Source organism: Gossypium raimondii, chromosome 11, assembly GCF_025698545.1.
Source record: "Gossypium raimondii isolate GPD5lz chromosome 11, ASM2569854v1, whole genome shotgun sequence".
NCBI lineage: Eukaryota > Viridiplantae > Streptophyta > Magnoliopsida > Malvales > Malvaceae > Gossypium > Gossypium raimondii.
The window spans coordinates 27402600-27415813 of NC_068575.1; the positions used below are offsets into that span (position 1 = coordinate 27402600).

Here is a 13214-nt window from a genome sequence, read left to right on the forward strand (position 1 = left end):
GCGGCCCATACTCTTGAGGCCTATATGTTCGGCGCTCATTGGGCTCCCTATGAGGTCTGGGCCAACTATTTTGTCCAACATGAGATGGACCATACGGCCCCACCTATTGCTAATGAAATGCATTAGTCCCATCAGCAAGCCACTTTTGACCATAATCAAAATTTTGACCAGAAACATAATTTTGACCACTTTCAAAATAATTTTGACCAGGGTTAGAAAACCTAGGCCTTGTATTTTACTGTGCAGACCATCCCCGAGGACCAGAAGCATTAGGAACCTGTGGCAGAAATGGCGCCTGAGATGTGTCATCACGGTGATAGCGATAATAACACCGCTGAGCAACATGGCCGAACCTCGAGCATATCTGACATTGAAGTCGCTCCCGGAAGTTCCTACCACGGCCACGAGATCCCAAACGGCCTCCACGCAACGAGCCATCCTCGACCGGCAGCGAAGATTCCTCCACAAGATTTGCCGCATAAACAACTTCTTGAGGATCCTGCGCCTGCCTGTTCTCACACTCAACGAGCGCAGCCACCAAACGCTGAAACTACAGAGGAGTCGGCGACAGCGAGGCAAAAGAAACAACGCCTTCAAAATCTGACGGAAGACCCGCAAGCAAGACCGCCGTGCGTTCCGCCATCGAAATAGGATCACCAGACGCTGCCAAAAGTGCACAAATACCTTTTAACTTAGTGACATAATCACGGATCGACATATTACCTTTTTTTAGAGAATGAAGTTCATGACGCAGACGCGACTGCTTGAGATCCGTATCTGCCACAAACAATTCCAACGCCGTCGTCCACACATCCGAGACCGATTGAACCTCCGAGAACGAACTCAAAATCGACGAACTTATAGTAGAGAGAAGCCAAGACGTGAAAAGATTGTCTTCTTTGTTGAAAAGCGATGGCGCTTGATTCAAAACCGAGCACCATCAGTGCGGTGGCGAACTTCGGTGAGTCAGTAATGAGCCATCAAGAAAGCCAAACAGTTCATATCCATTAACAATAAACCGAACCTGTTGTTTCCATTGAAGAAATTATCCTTCATCAAGCTTAATAACATCGTGCCGAGGGAAAGAATTGACCATACGATCAGTAGCAAACACGGCTCCACGCGACTCAAGCGACTCCAAGGCAGCAGAAGTATCGTTAGCGTTAGCCATGGACAAGACTCACCTAGCAACTGATACCATGAAGAAATACAGAGTTTAATGTGTAAGTTTCAATTTGAAAATCTTGATTTCTAACCTGATTTACAGAAGGCTCATCTAGAGTATTTATAGACTCTAACTTCTCTTAACAGACTAGCTAACAACCTAGCTATCTGTAACTGCACTCTAACAAATTTATTTATCTTAACACTAAGATTTTAATTTTCATGTCAACTTTTGTTTTTAAACCAAAAGTATTGAAATGGCGTAGCTTTAGTATCTTTGTTTTAGCAGCATCCTAAATATAAGGTCTTAACTTTTTTTTCATTTTAGCCTAACTCCATGGTCGATTATACAATAATAGCATAACTAGTAATAACCAGAATAAAGCTAAAAATGTTTGTACTCCCATAATTTGCCTTCCATCATGAGCAGAATAATAAGAAAAGAAAGCTCAACTATCATAACTAAAAGAAAAAAAGAAGTCTTTTACTGGACCAAAATCCTCTCTAAGAATTCCTCTGCTAGGCGAACCTTTCTTAACTTCAGTAAATTAAACTAGGTAATTTAGTCTGCGAATACACCCGCCTTAAGGGCCCCAACTGTTAGAAGACTAGAAAAGAGAGAAAAATATAGAAAGCAATATTGTATTTCATATCACACGCTTACACACAAATAAGCAGCCATATATATACAGGAAGAGAAACAAGAAAGTATAACAAAGATGAATAACTACAGCTAACTAACATTAGCTAACTAACTAATAGTCTAACAGATTGAGCCAACTATATTTTTACTGCTAACATTCCCCTATGACCAAAAAAATAAAATTTACTCAGCAGCCTTCTTCTGGAACTCATCAGGTGTACACACTTTTAGTTTCTGTTTGAAGTAATTGAACGACCCAGCAACTAGTGGTTTAGCCAGTATATCAGCGTACTTGTTCTGATGAGGGAACATAGTTCACTTCCAACTTGTTAGCTGCTACATGCTCTCGAATAAAATGAAGTTTCAACTCAATGTGTTTTGATCGAGAACGAAGAAATGGGTTGTCGGATAAGTCTATGGCACCGGAATTGTCACACCAAATAACTGGTACATGAGACAATTAAACACCTAACTCTTCCAATAACGCTCAAATCCACATGACTTCAGAAACAGTACTAGCCACACTCCTATATTCTGCCTCAATTGTTGATAGAGCAACAGCTGATTGCTTTTTTGAACTCCATGAAATAGGATTATTTCCCAAAAAACCACATATCCTGAAGTTGACCTTCTGTCCTCAACACTACTCCCCCAATTAACATCAGAAAACGCAGTTAAATTGAACTCGTTATTAGAATCAAAACATATACCATGATCTCAGGTTCTCTTTAAATACCTAAAAATACGTTTAACTAATCCCTAGTGCCCTACAGTTGGCTTACTCATATGTTGACTGACTCTATTAACACTAAATGTTATGTCAGGTCAAGTAGCACAGAGATACTGCAATTTACCAACAATGCTCCTGTATCTAGGCGGATCAAGCAACAACATTTCATTGGCAAGTAAAGCCTTAAAGTAGGAAACCATAGGAGTTAGGAGTGACTTACAATCAGTCATACCATCAAACTAAAGTAACTCCTGCACATACTTCTTTTGATTCAATTGAACCTTGTCACCAAATAAAGTAGCCTCCACTCCAAGATAGAAGTTAAGATCTCCCAAGCCCTTTAAGGCAAACTTCTCATGTAGCTGTCGAATTAACCATCAATATTTGACTGACTATCCCCTGTGATAACGATGTCATCGACATAAACCAGAAGATACAACCTGTTGCCATCCACTGTACGTACAAATAACGCCACATCTGCTTGCGAGGAATGAAAACCAAGCTGCTCTAAAAATTGCTTCAGTTTCTCATACCATGCTCTAGGAACCTGCTTCAGGCCATATAGAGCCTTGTGCAACTTACAAACCAACTACTCCCCATTTGATCCAGTGCATTCAAACCCTATTGGTTGTACTATGTAGATATCTTCTTGTAAATCTCCATTAAGAAAAGCATTATTAAAATCCACTTGGCATAACTTCCATTTGTGAGACAAAGCAAGTGTAAGAATAATCTGAACAGTTGTATCCTTAACCACAGGGCTGTAAGTCTCCTTATAGTCATGCACAAGTTGTTGAGAAAATCTCTGAGCCACTAATCTAAACTTCTTCCGAGCCTCAGTACCACCAACATTCCTTTTTGTTTTGATTCGTAGGTAATGAAGTTAGACTCCAAGTGCCTTGTTGAACAAGAGCATTATATTCTTTTTTAACAGTAACACGCCACTAAGGATCAGCCAATGCCTCATAAACAGTTCGAGGCTCCTGAAAAACTGAGGGCTGAAGCTCTAAATAGTAAACCTTTGGCTTGAAAATCTCTGTCTTACTTCTAGTAATCATAGGATATTATTAGTAGAGGGCTTATTAATAGAGTTAACCAATGGTGCACCTGGCTATCCAGAAGAACCAGAAGTAACATCCAAAGCGAAAAAATAGTGACTCTTCTCATATTAGAGCCTGGAGAGAACTCACATGGAACATCAACAGCTAAGTCATTAGAAACAGAAGTAGAAGAACTAGCTAAAGTAGTTGATGATGAGCCAACTGAATCAACTGATAAACCTGGTGTTGTTGAAAAGACATCAAGAAATTTGGTAATTACCATTTTTGGGATAATATATGAAAATACACTAACAGCCGACTTCATGGAAAAAGGAAAAACATATTCATCAAAAACCACATGGCGTGAGATAAACACTTTGCCATTAGAATCAAGGAATTTGTAACCCTTGTGCATGCTACTAATTCCCAAAAAAACACAAGGAGCTGATCGAAACTACATTTTATTGTTATTGAACGGCCTAAGATGAGGATAACACAAACAACCAAAAACCTTCAAGAAAGAATAGTCTGGCAAAGTCTTGAAAAGTATCTCATGAGGAGTAAACCCTTAAAGAGCCTTGGTTGGAAGTCTGTTGATTAAAAACACAGCATTGGAAAAAGTATCTAACCAGTACTTCATAGGAATAAAAGACTGTGCCAACAAAGTAAGACCAAGTTCCACCACCTGTCAATGTTTTCGTTCCACAATACCATTTTGTTCAGAAGTATATGGACAGGAGAGTCAATGCTTAATTCCAAAAGAGGTGAGCTAAGATGAGAAGCCTCAAAATTCTTTCCCCAGTCAGTTGAACCTCCTTAATTTTGGTATCAAAGCCACTCCTCAAAGGTCAGAATTTTGGTCTCACTTCACTAAGATTATTAATAGTGAGGGTGCAAGCAAGGCTAAATATAACTATTGTCAAAAGGAATTTTGTTGTGATATGAAAAAAAAATGGTACATGGTCATTAAAATATCATATTGGTTCATGTAAGAAAAATCCTAGTAATGTTGTTGACACTAGTTAAGGACAACTAGTTTTACCTAAAAAAGGAGTTGAAGGAGGGGAAGGGCATCTTTCAACTTGGAGATTTGATCAAGAAGCATGTAGGAAAGGATTAGCACAAATTATTGTGATTGATGAATTACCTTTCAAGTTTGTTGAAAGTGAAGGCTTTAAGAAATTTATGTTTGTGGCATGTCCTAAGTTTCATATTCATTCACGAACTACTATGACTAGGGATGTTTATCAATTGTATTTAAATGAAAGGGTCAAGATAAATAACTTTGAGAAGTTCTTATTCTAGAGTTTGCTGAACTACTGACACATGGGCTTCTTTGCAAAGAGTTAATTATTTGTGTATCACTGCTCACTTTATTGATAACGATTGGAAATTGAATAAAAAGATTTTAAATTTTTTTTCAATTTCTAGTTATAAGGGTGAGTCCATTGGGATGGTGATTGAGAAATGCTTTTTGAATTGGGGGATTGATAAGTTGTTTACTGTTACTATTGATAATGCAAATTCAAATGATGTTGCTATTGGTTATTTGAGAAAGAAATTTAACCCTCGAGGGGGTTTAGTTCAAATTGGTAAATATCTTCATATGAGATGCATAGCACATATTGTGAATTTCATTATTGTTAAAGGCTTAAAGGAAATGAATAAATCTGTTGAACGTGTTAGGGGGCTGTTAGGTATGTGAGACAATCTCCAGGTAGATTATAAAAATTTAAGGAGTGTGTTGTGGTGGAAAAGATAGAGTACAAGAAGATTTGGTGTCATAATGTTTGTACTAGGTGGAACTCAACCTACTTAATGTTAGACACTGCTCAGAACTTTGAGAGAGCTTTTGAGAGAGTTGAGGAGCAAGATACAAACTTTAGGGCTAAACTTGAAAGGGGAGAGGGTTGGCCTAGTGTGGATGATCGGGCTAATGTTAGAAACTTGAGGGATTTCTTGGAACACTTTTATGAAGTCACTTTGCGTATATCTGGCACTTCATATCTCACGTCCAATAATTTTTTTGATGAGCTTTCTGAAATTGATATTCTTTTACGAGATGCTCAGTTAAATAGTAATGTTGATTTCAATGTTATGGCCATCAAGATGAAAGAGAAGTATGATAGGTATTGGGGTGATATTGATAAGATGAATTTGCTTATGTTTGTTGCTTGTGTTTTAGATCCTAGACAAAAAATAAAGTATCTTGAATTTGCACTTAGTGAAATGTCTAGTTTTGAAAAAGCTTGTGAAATGATGCAAAAATTGAAGGAATCTTTGTATGAATTGTTTGATGAGTATAAGCCTCCACTCATAGTACTTGTAGCCAATCGAGTGTGCCAACACATGTTTCTCTTGGTGAACCACAACAAAAAATGAAAAGGCCAATGCAAGCTTTGTATAAAAAGCGTGAGTTGGAAAATGGTGGTGAGGATAAAACATCTGAGTTGGATAAATATCTAGCTGAGGCTAATGAGGATTTTGTTGAAGATTTTGATATTTTATTGTAGTGGAAAGTGAACAGCCCTAGATTTCCCACTCTTTCAAAAATAGTCGGAGATGTGTTAGCTATATCGGTTTCTACAGTTGCTTCAGAGTCTGCATTAGTACCGAGAGACATGTGCTTGATCAATATAGAAGTTCTTTAACTCCTAAAATTGTACAAGCTCTTGTGTGTACTCAAGATTGGATTCAAAAATCATCATCACAAGAAGACATCAAAAAGACTGAAAAACAAATCCAAGAGCTTGACAAGATTGAAAATGATATATTTATTGTTTTATTTTAATAGTTTCAATTTTTTTACCATATCACTCCTACTTATATAATTGATTCAATGTTTAGACTTTTCTTGGAATGCATGAGAGCCTACCCTAAATTCATGAGCTTTCGTTAGTTGAAGGGTGTGCTTACCATCTTATTCTTGTTAACTTACAATCTATTCATTTGTTTATATTATTTGATTTTTTAAATGTGTATATTTCTCTTATATACTAACATGTTTTTTTTGTAGGTATAATGCAAATGGAGATCTTTTAGAGAGAAGAAATGGATACAAATGGAGAATATTAAAGACTTACATTTCAATTATGTGTTAATTTCAAGACTTATGTAATTTTTTAATTATGTAATAATTCAATACTTTAATTCGGTTAATTCGGTTAATTTTTATACTTATTTTAACCAAAAATAAAAAAACATATAATTTTCCATTAATTCAGTTAATCGACCGAATTAACCGATAAATTTCGATTCGGTTAATTTTTTTTTTAAAAATTTCTATTTGGTTAACGGTTAAAAGTTTAAAAGGGTCGGTTAATTTGGTTAATGGTATTTCGGGTCAATTAACCGACTGAACACCCTAGCTGCCTTAGTTGGCACATCATTCAGAATATAGCAAGTCGTTTGTACCGCACATTTCAAAAAGAGATTAGCAACTTCGAATAACTTAACATTGAACATAACATGTCTAACAACTTTCGATTCCTTTTCTCTTCCACGTCATTCTGTTGTGGAGTGTCCGACACAGTTAATTGAAATAAAATCTCATTCTCTATGAGGTACCCTAAGAATTCATCTAATAAATATTCCCCATCTCGATCAAATTGAAGTGCCTTTATGGGTAAACCTATTTGTGGACTAAAGATAGTGAAATTACTCACTAAACTAGGCTCCGTACGTAGGGAAATGAAACTGCATAAACAAACCATTGTGTTCTTTGTTATTTTGTTTATACATTTTTCACTGTGTCAAAGTCGTAGTGGCCACTACAATTAGGCACTTTCATTCAACTTAGATGGTTCAAGCAATTAACGACTTTAGGTCCCAATACATGTCTTTGTGCCAAACAATTTCTTTGTGAATGTTACGAGAGTTGTCGTCGTTCTACAAACAAAACCTGAAAGGACTCGTGTACTGCTAAAGGGGGCTCGTCGGAGGCCATCACCATATTCTTATACCTTGACTAGTTGTGACTCCATTTTGGAACATTCCAACTTCTCATCTATTTGCTTTCAAATTATCTTCTTCCTCTTCCTCTTTCGGGGATATCGTCATTGGCTAAAAAAAAGTGCAGATCTTTGATTTAGGGTACAACTAAAACAAATATGCCAAAGCATGTGTTTTGGTTTAAAAACAAAAGCCGACGTGGAAATTAAAATATTAGGTGGAATTTATAAAATAATATTGTTATTTATAAAAAATATCCACGTCAGATTTTCGTTTATAATTTTAATAGGAGTGACCAAAATGATCAAACTATGTAACGTGGGTGCCTAAATTACAATATTTTTTTATTTTGAGTACCTAAAATGAAAACTTTTAGAAAATAGGCAATCATCTATAAAATTTTGTATGAATATGCGATATAATAATAATAATTTGCATGTATGTTTCACAAAATGTTTTTAAATTAAATAAAATATGAATGTGATGGTTCAACATTGAGGTAAACTTAAATTTTGTAAAAATATATGAAGCCAATTAATAATTTATGTATATAATTCAAAATACATTGAACTCGCATAAATTTAAATATTTTTACAAATTAGAAATAAAATATAATTTTTTAATAATATGGGTAATAAAACAACCTAAAATACAATATAAAAACATAGTTAATTAAGGAAAAGAAAAAGTAATTCTAAAATTTGCAGAAACCAAAAGATCCGTATGCCAAGAGCCATTTACACTATGTTTGGTTGGGTGTATTCGGTAGGCCCCACCTAATACATCTTTATTCCATCGTTTGGTTGAATGTGTTTCTAATACGCCTGTAATACAATACAGATCTAATCGGTGAAAACCACCGATTTGTAATACAGCCCTTCTGCTCAGATTAGGTGCTGCATCGTTTACCCTCCCTATTTTACCCTCCCAATTGGCTTCCCCATTCCGTCGCACCCTCCCTGTTTTACCCTCCCTCTTCCTTCGTTCTACCTTCGTTCTACCTTTGCCTCCCGATTGCCTTCCCCATTCATTCACCTCTTCCTCTGTCTCTCAACCTTTTCTTTTCTTTTTCTTTACAACCAGTCACTCTTTCGATTTGCCTTCTCAACCAGTCGACCTTTTTCTTTTCTTTTTCTCTGTGTCACTCCTTCCATTGCTCTCAATTGGTGTTACTGCTACTGAAAGGTAAAGGTTTCTAACTCTCTTTTGCTCTCAATTATCTTGTAATTGTTCTAACTCTCTTCTTCTCTCTGTACTGAGTTTTAATGGCTGTATGTATTTAACATTCCTGTGGATGCTTGCTAAACTACGTACGTGTCTTGAAATTTTTCTGTGGATACTTTACTTTCCACTGGATATAAAAATTTTTCAGCAAAAATAAATAATTATATTTTGTTTTGAAAAGTAAAATAAAATCTTATTTGTGTTAGGAATTGCTTGTACAGAATTTGCCCTCGAGTTCCAAAGGAATATCATCAATGGCCATGAATGTCAGCAGTGCCTGTTTCTCAGTTTTGAGTTGCAAGGAACCCAACCGAATAAGAGCGGTTGCTTCCGAGGATTTTGCCACTACCGCTGCTCTCAAAATAGATACAGAAGACAAATTGAAGTTAGGAGGATCGGAGCTTGGTCTTGGGGTGACACCAGTTACTGGAACAACTTTCAATGGGATGGTAAACTTTTACATTTTTCAGCTCATTTTTCTTTGATTTTTTGCTTATTTTTATGGTGTTTTGTGTAAGCAATTTCATAAAATGAAAATAACAGAATAATGGGTTTTTTCTTCTTCTCTTCCCCCCCAATATTTTAATGTAATTCAGCGTTTTCTTGCTTGTGTAACGTGTTTGTATGGTTCAAAAGTTAAAAGGTTGTTTGATATCTAGATTTTGGATTATTTTACTCTTTTTTTTCTCTCTAATTAAGTTTATATATTTGTATCCCGTGTATACTGGCAGGTTCTTGGATTAGAACTATTGATTTATTGTTTTCTTCCAATTACTAGGTTTAGTGTTAGATTTGATTTGTACAACTGCCACAAAGTGATGTGTTGAGAATGTTCTATGTGGAGCTCTTGGTCTGCATTTGTTGCTTATGCTTTCTGCATATCTAATTGATTTGTACTTGCTGTGGAAGCAGATCAGAAATTGAAGGCTGCTAAGGCTGCTTTCAATGGAAGTTGCGGAATTACGTTTTTCGATACAGCTGAAGTTTATGGCTCTCCGGTAAAACACGAGATCATCTATAAATCAATTTATTTACTTTATTTATGGAAGAATACCGTTGATGATTCCTTTTTCACAGCTCGCCTTAGGTGCTGAAAATTCTGAAACTCTACTGGGAAGGTATGTGTCTTGAATTTCATTGAGGACAACGGTGTTACTTTAAAATCTCACCGAAGGTGGAATTAGCTTGCTCTAGTTTAGTTATCTGCTGGCTTACTCTTCTAACAAAATACATTGTTTATTTAAAGATTTATAAAGGAAAGAGAAAATGATAATCTCGGTGAAGAGGTTGTTGTTGCAACGAAGTTTGCAGCTTTGCCTTGGAGGTTTGGTCGTCAAAGTGTCATCAGTGCACTCAAGGATTCCCTTAATCGGCTTGGCCTTTCATCGGTAGACCTTTATCAACTCCACTGGTCCGTAGTCATAATGCTTTATAGGATTTATTGATTGTATTTCTTAGTAATTCATCACAATTTTTCTTCTATTGCATTTCAGGCCTGGTATATGGGGAAATGAAGGTTGTTCGCAATGCAACACCCACTATTTCATTGAAGAATCAGACTTTATATAAGCTAGTACAATTGGATGTTTAAGCTGCCCAATCATGTTGAATAGAAGCTGAGTTCACTGAAAAATGATTTTTCAGGGTATATTGATGATCTTGGCGATGCTGTTGAACAGGGCCTAGTGAAGGCGGTTGGTGTATCAAATTACAGTGGTAATATTTCTGTTGTGAATTACTGATTGCCACAGTTCGTGTTCCTCCTCATACACATTGTAACTATCATAATGTAAAAACTCCTTGCTTCAGAGAAGCGACTTCGTGATGCTTATGAAAGGCTCAAGAAGAGAGGAATTCCTCTAGCTTCGAACCAAGTGAATTACAGTCTCATATACAGGTTACCTGAGCAGAATGGAGTAAAAGCTGCTTGGGGTCACGTTGATTGCTTATTCTCCTATTGCCCAAGGTCATGTCCGTCTTTTTTCTTTTTTTAGTTGCTTGTTTATATTCATTTAAGTGCGAGTCTTTTGTTGTCTGCCATGATACTGATGTAAAGAATTAACAATAATAAATATAAAATCGAGCACGTTAGGGTATGTGGATTTGGAACTACTAGCATTCATTTTAAACAACACTTTTGCATGTGCAAGGTCGATTATCCACCAAAATGGGATGATGTAGTACACAAAGTCAAATAATCAGAGTTTGGAAACAAGAACTAATGTCAAATGCATAAACTGAGTCTGGCATATATATTCTTTTTAACACAAGTAGGGTGCCATATCTTTGTTTCAGGTGCCCTTACCGGGAAATATAAACCAGAAAATCCGCCATCTGGACCTAGAGGCCGGATTTACACTCCGGAGTTTTTAACTAAGGTATGTCTCTTGAGTATTTCGTATCCCAATTTTAATTTCAGACTTGATTGCTAAGGTCTTTTTAAATATACAGCTCCAACCTCTCCTTATCAGAATTAAGGAAATAGGAGGGAACTATGGGAAAACTCCAACACATGTTTGTTCTTGTTCTTTTGCTTGTATATATATATATATATATATATATATGCTTAAATTTGTTGATAGATCTGCTGCTTCAATATTATGGTCATATTAACAGCACTTAGCAAAAAGACAAGTGCATTAGAAACTCGATATTTCATGTGCTGCCCATTGGACACCCAACATCTTTAGGCATTAGGCTTTGATGGCGTTTTCTTTTCATTGCACAATATGTGACTTAGTTTAATTACAACCATGGACACTAGTCCGTCTACAACAACCTCATAATCATGGCCTACACCAGCTGGGAAAATCTTGGCTCAAGTTGGTGAAATAATTGGTACAGAAGTTGTCTTCTTTAAAGTATATTTGATTTCCATGACCCATTCCTCGACCAAACAGCATATGCAGTCATGCACTAAGATCACAATGAGATGAGAAAAAACCACAAAGCTTCGCAAGTGCTTTAAGTCCTCTTTGATGGCATTATCCTAATTTGGTATCTATGTATCATCTCCCCTGTAACTTTTAGATACACATCTGGAAGTTGTCACAAATAGGTGGAAACAGGCTGTTTTCTTCTCATACTTTTTCATCTCGAGTTGCAACTACTCGATGGGGTATTTTAAAATGTGCTGAGATTTTTTATGAAATGAGCTTTTTTTACTACAGGTGGTGCTCAACTGGTTAATAGCACGGGAGAATGTTGTGCCAATCCCAGGAGCCAAAAATGCTGCACAAGCTAAGGAATTTGTAGGTGCCCTTGGCTGGAGACTAAGCAACGAAGAAGTGGATGAGCTACGGTCACTGGCATCGGAGATAAGTCCTGTTACCGGTTTTCCTGTGGAGAAGCTGTAATTCTTTTTGCTCCGATTCAGGTTGACTTAATTCTTGAATGTTAAACATAGAATGAATAACTCATATTCTAGTATTGGTTCCTTTGAGCCTCATCGTTTGGGTGTTCATTCTGATGCCCAATTTATGGGATCAGATAATGGGAATTGTCTACTAGTGGTGTGTGGGGCAATGATTTCTACAAAAAAAAAGAAAAAAAGAGTAATGGTTCCTCTTTCTCTCCCCACCCTGTTTGTAATAGTACCATGTAATGTATGTAAATCTTTGTGGCAGTCCAGTCAAAGAAATTCAATCCTAGAAGCCTTACCATTTATTATAATGTATAACTTAAAAATCAATTAAAGTTTAAAAAGGACACATTTGTCTCCAATTCTGAAGAGCAAAACCATGAGCTGTTTATGGCATAGTACAAATCTATAAGCTTTAGCATATAGAAGATTCATAAGCAGCCATGGAATAGCTTAAGCTAGCTAAACTCATTTCCCAAGTTTTTTTTTAATTAAATAAAAATTGAATCCAACACTGAATATAATGTTTTAGGCAATGCATTTCTTTAAATCAAACAAATAATTTGATCTCTCAAACCCAAAAAAAGTCATCCTTGAATGCTTTATAAGAAGTCAAAGTTATGTCAACCAGATTTCCAATTTATTATTTCTGAAAGTTACAATAATAATAAATTACGATATGAATTTCAAAATTTTTAAGAAATGATATATTTCTTGGTTTATAAATTTTACTTTTTTAAAAACAGTCAAATTAGTAAACAAAATTTATTTTCCAATTTAAAAATAAATAAATAAAATTATTGTCTTCTACTTCGAGCCTTACAATGTATGTTTGCTTGGTCCAATTATCGTCACTAGTGATAATTAGACTGAAAGATTTTATTTTAATAAAATCATATATTATGATTTGAGTCAATTCATATAAGAATATTAATTATTAAGAATTTTATTAAATTATATATTTTAATTAAAATATATTTAATAATAATTATGTTTAAATATGATTAAATTATTTATTATTGATATTAATAATCTTATTAAAATTTAAATAACAATAACAATAATAATTTACCAAAACAAATTTACGCTAATTATTAAGAA

General features: G+C 35.5%; 1 pseudogene; it reads left to right on the forward strand.

The window, feature by feature from the left end:
- Nucleotides 1–8709: 8709 nt before the first annotated feature.
- On the forward strand, nt 8710–12405 carry LOC105804274 (uncharacterized oxidoreductase At1g06690, chloroplastic-like; annotated as a pseudogene).
- Nucleotides 12406–13214: the final 809 nt, after the last annotated feature.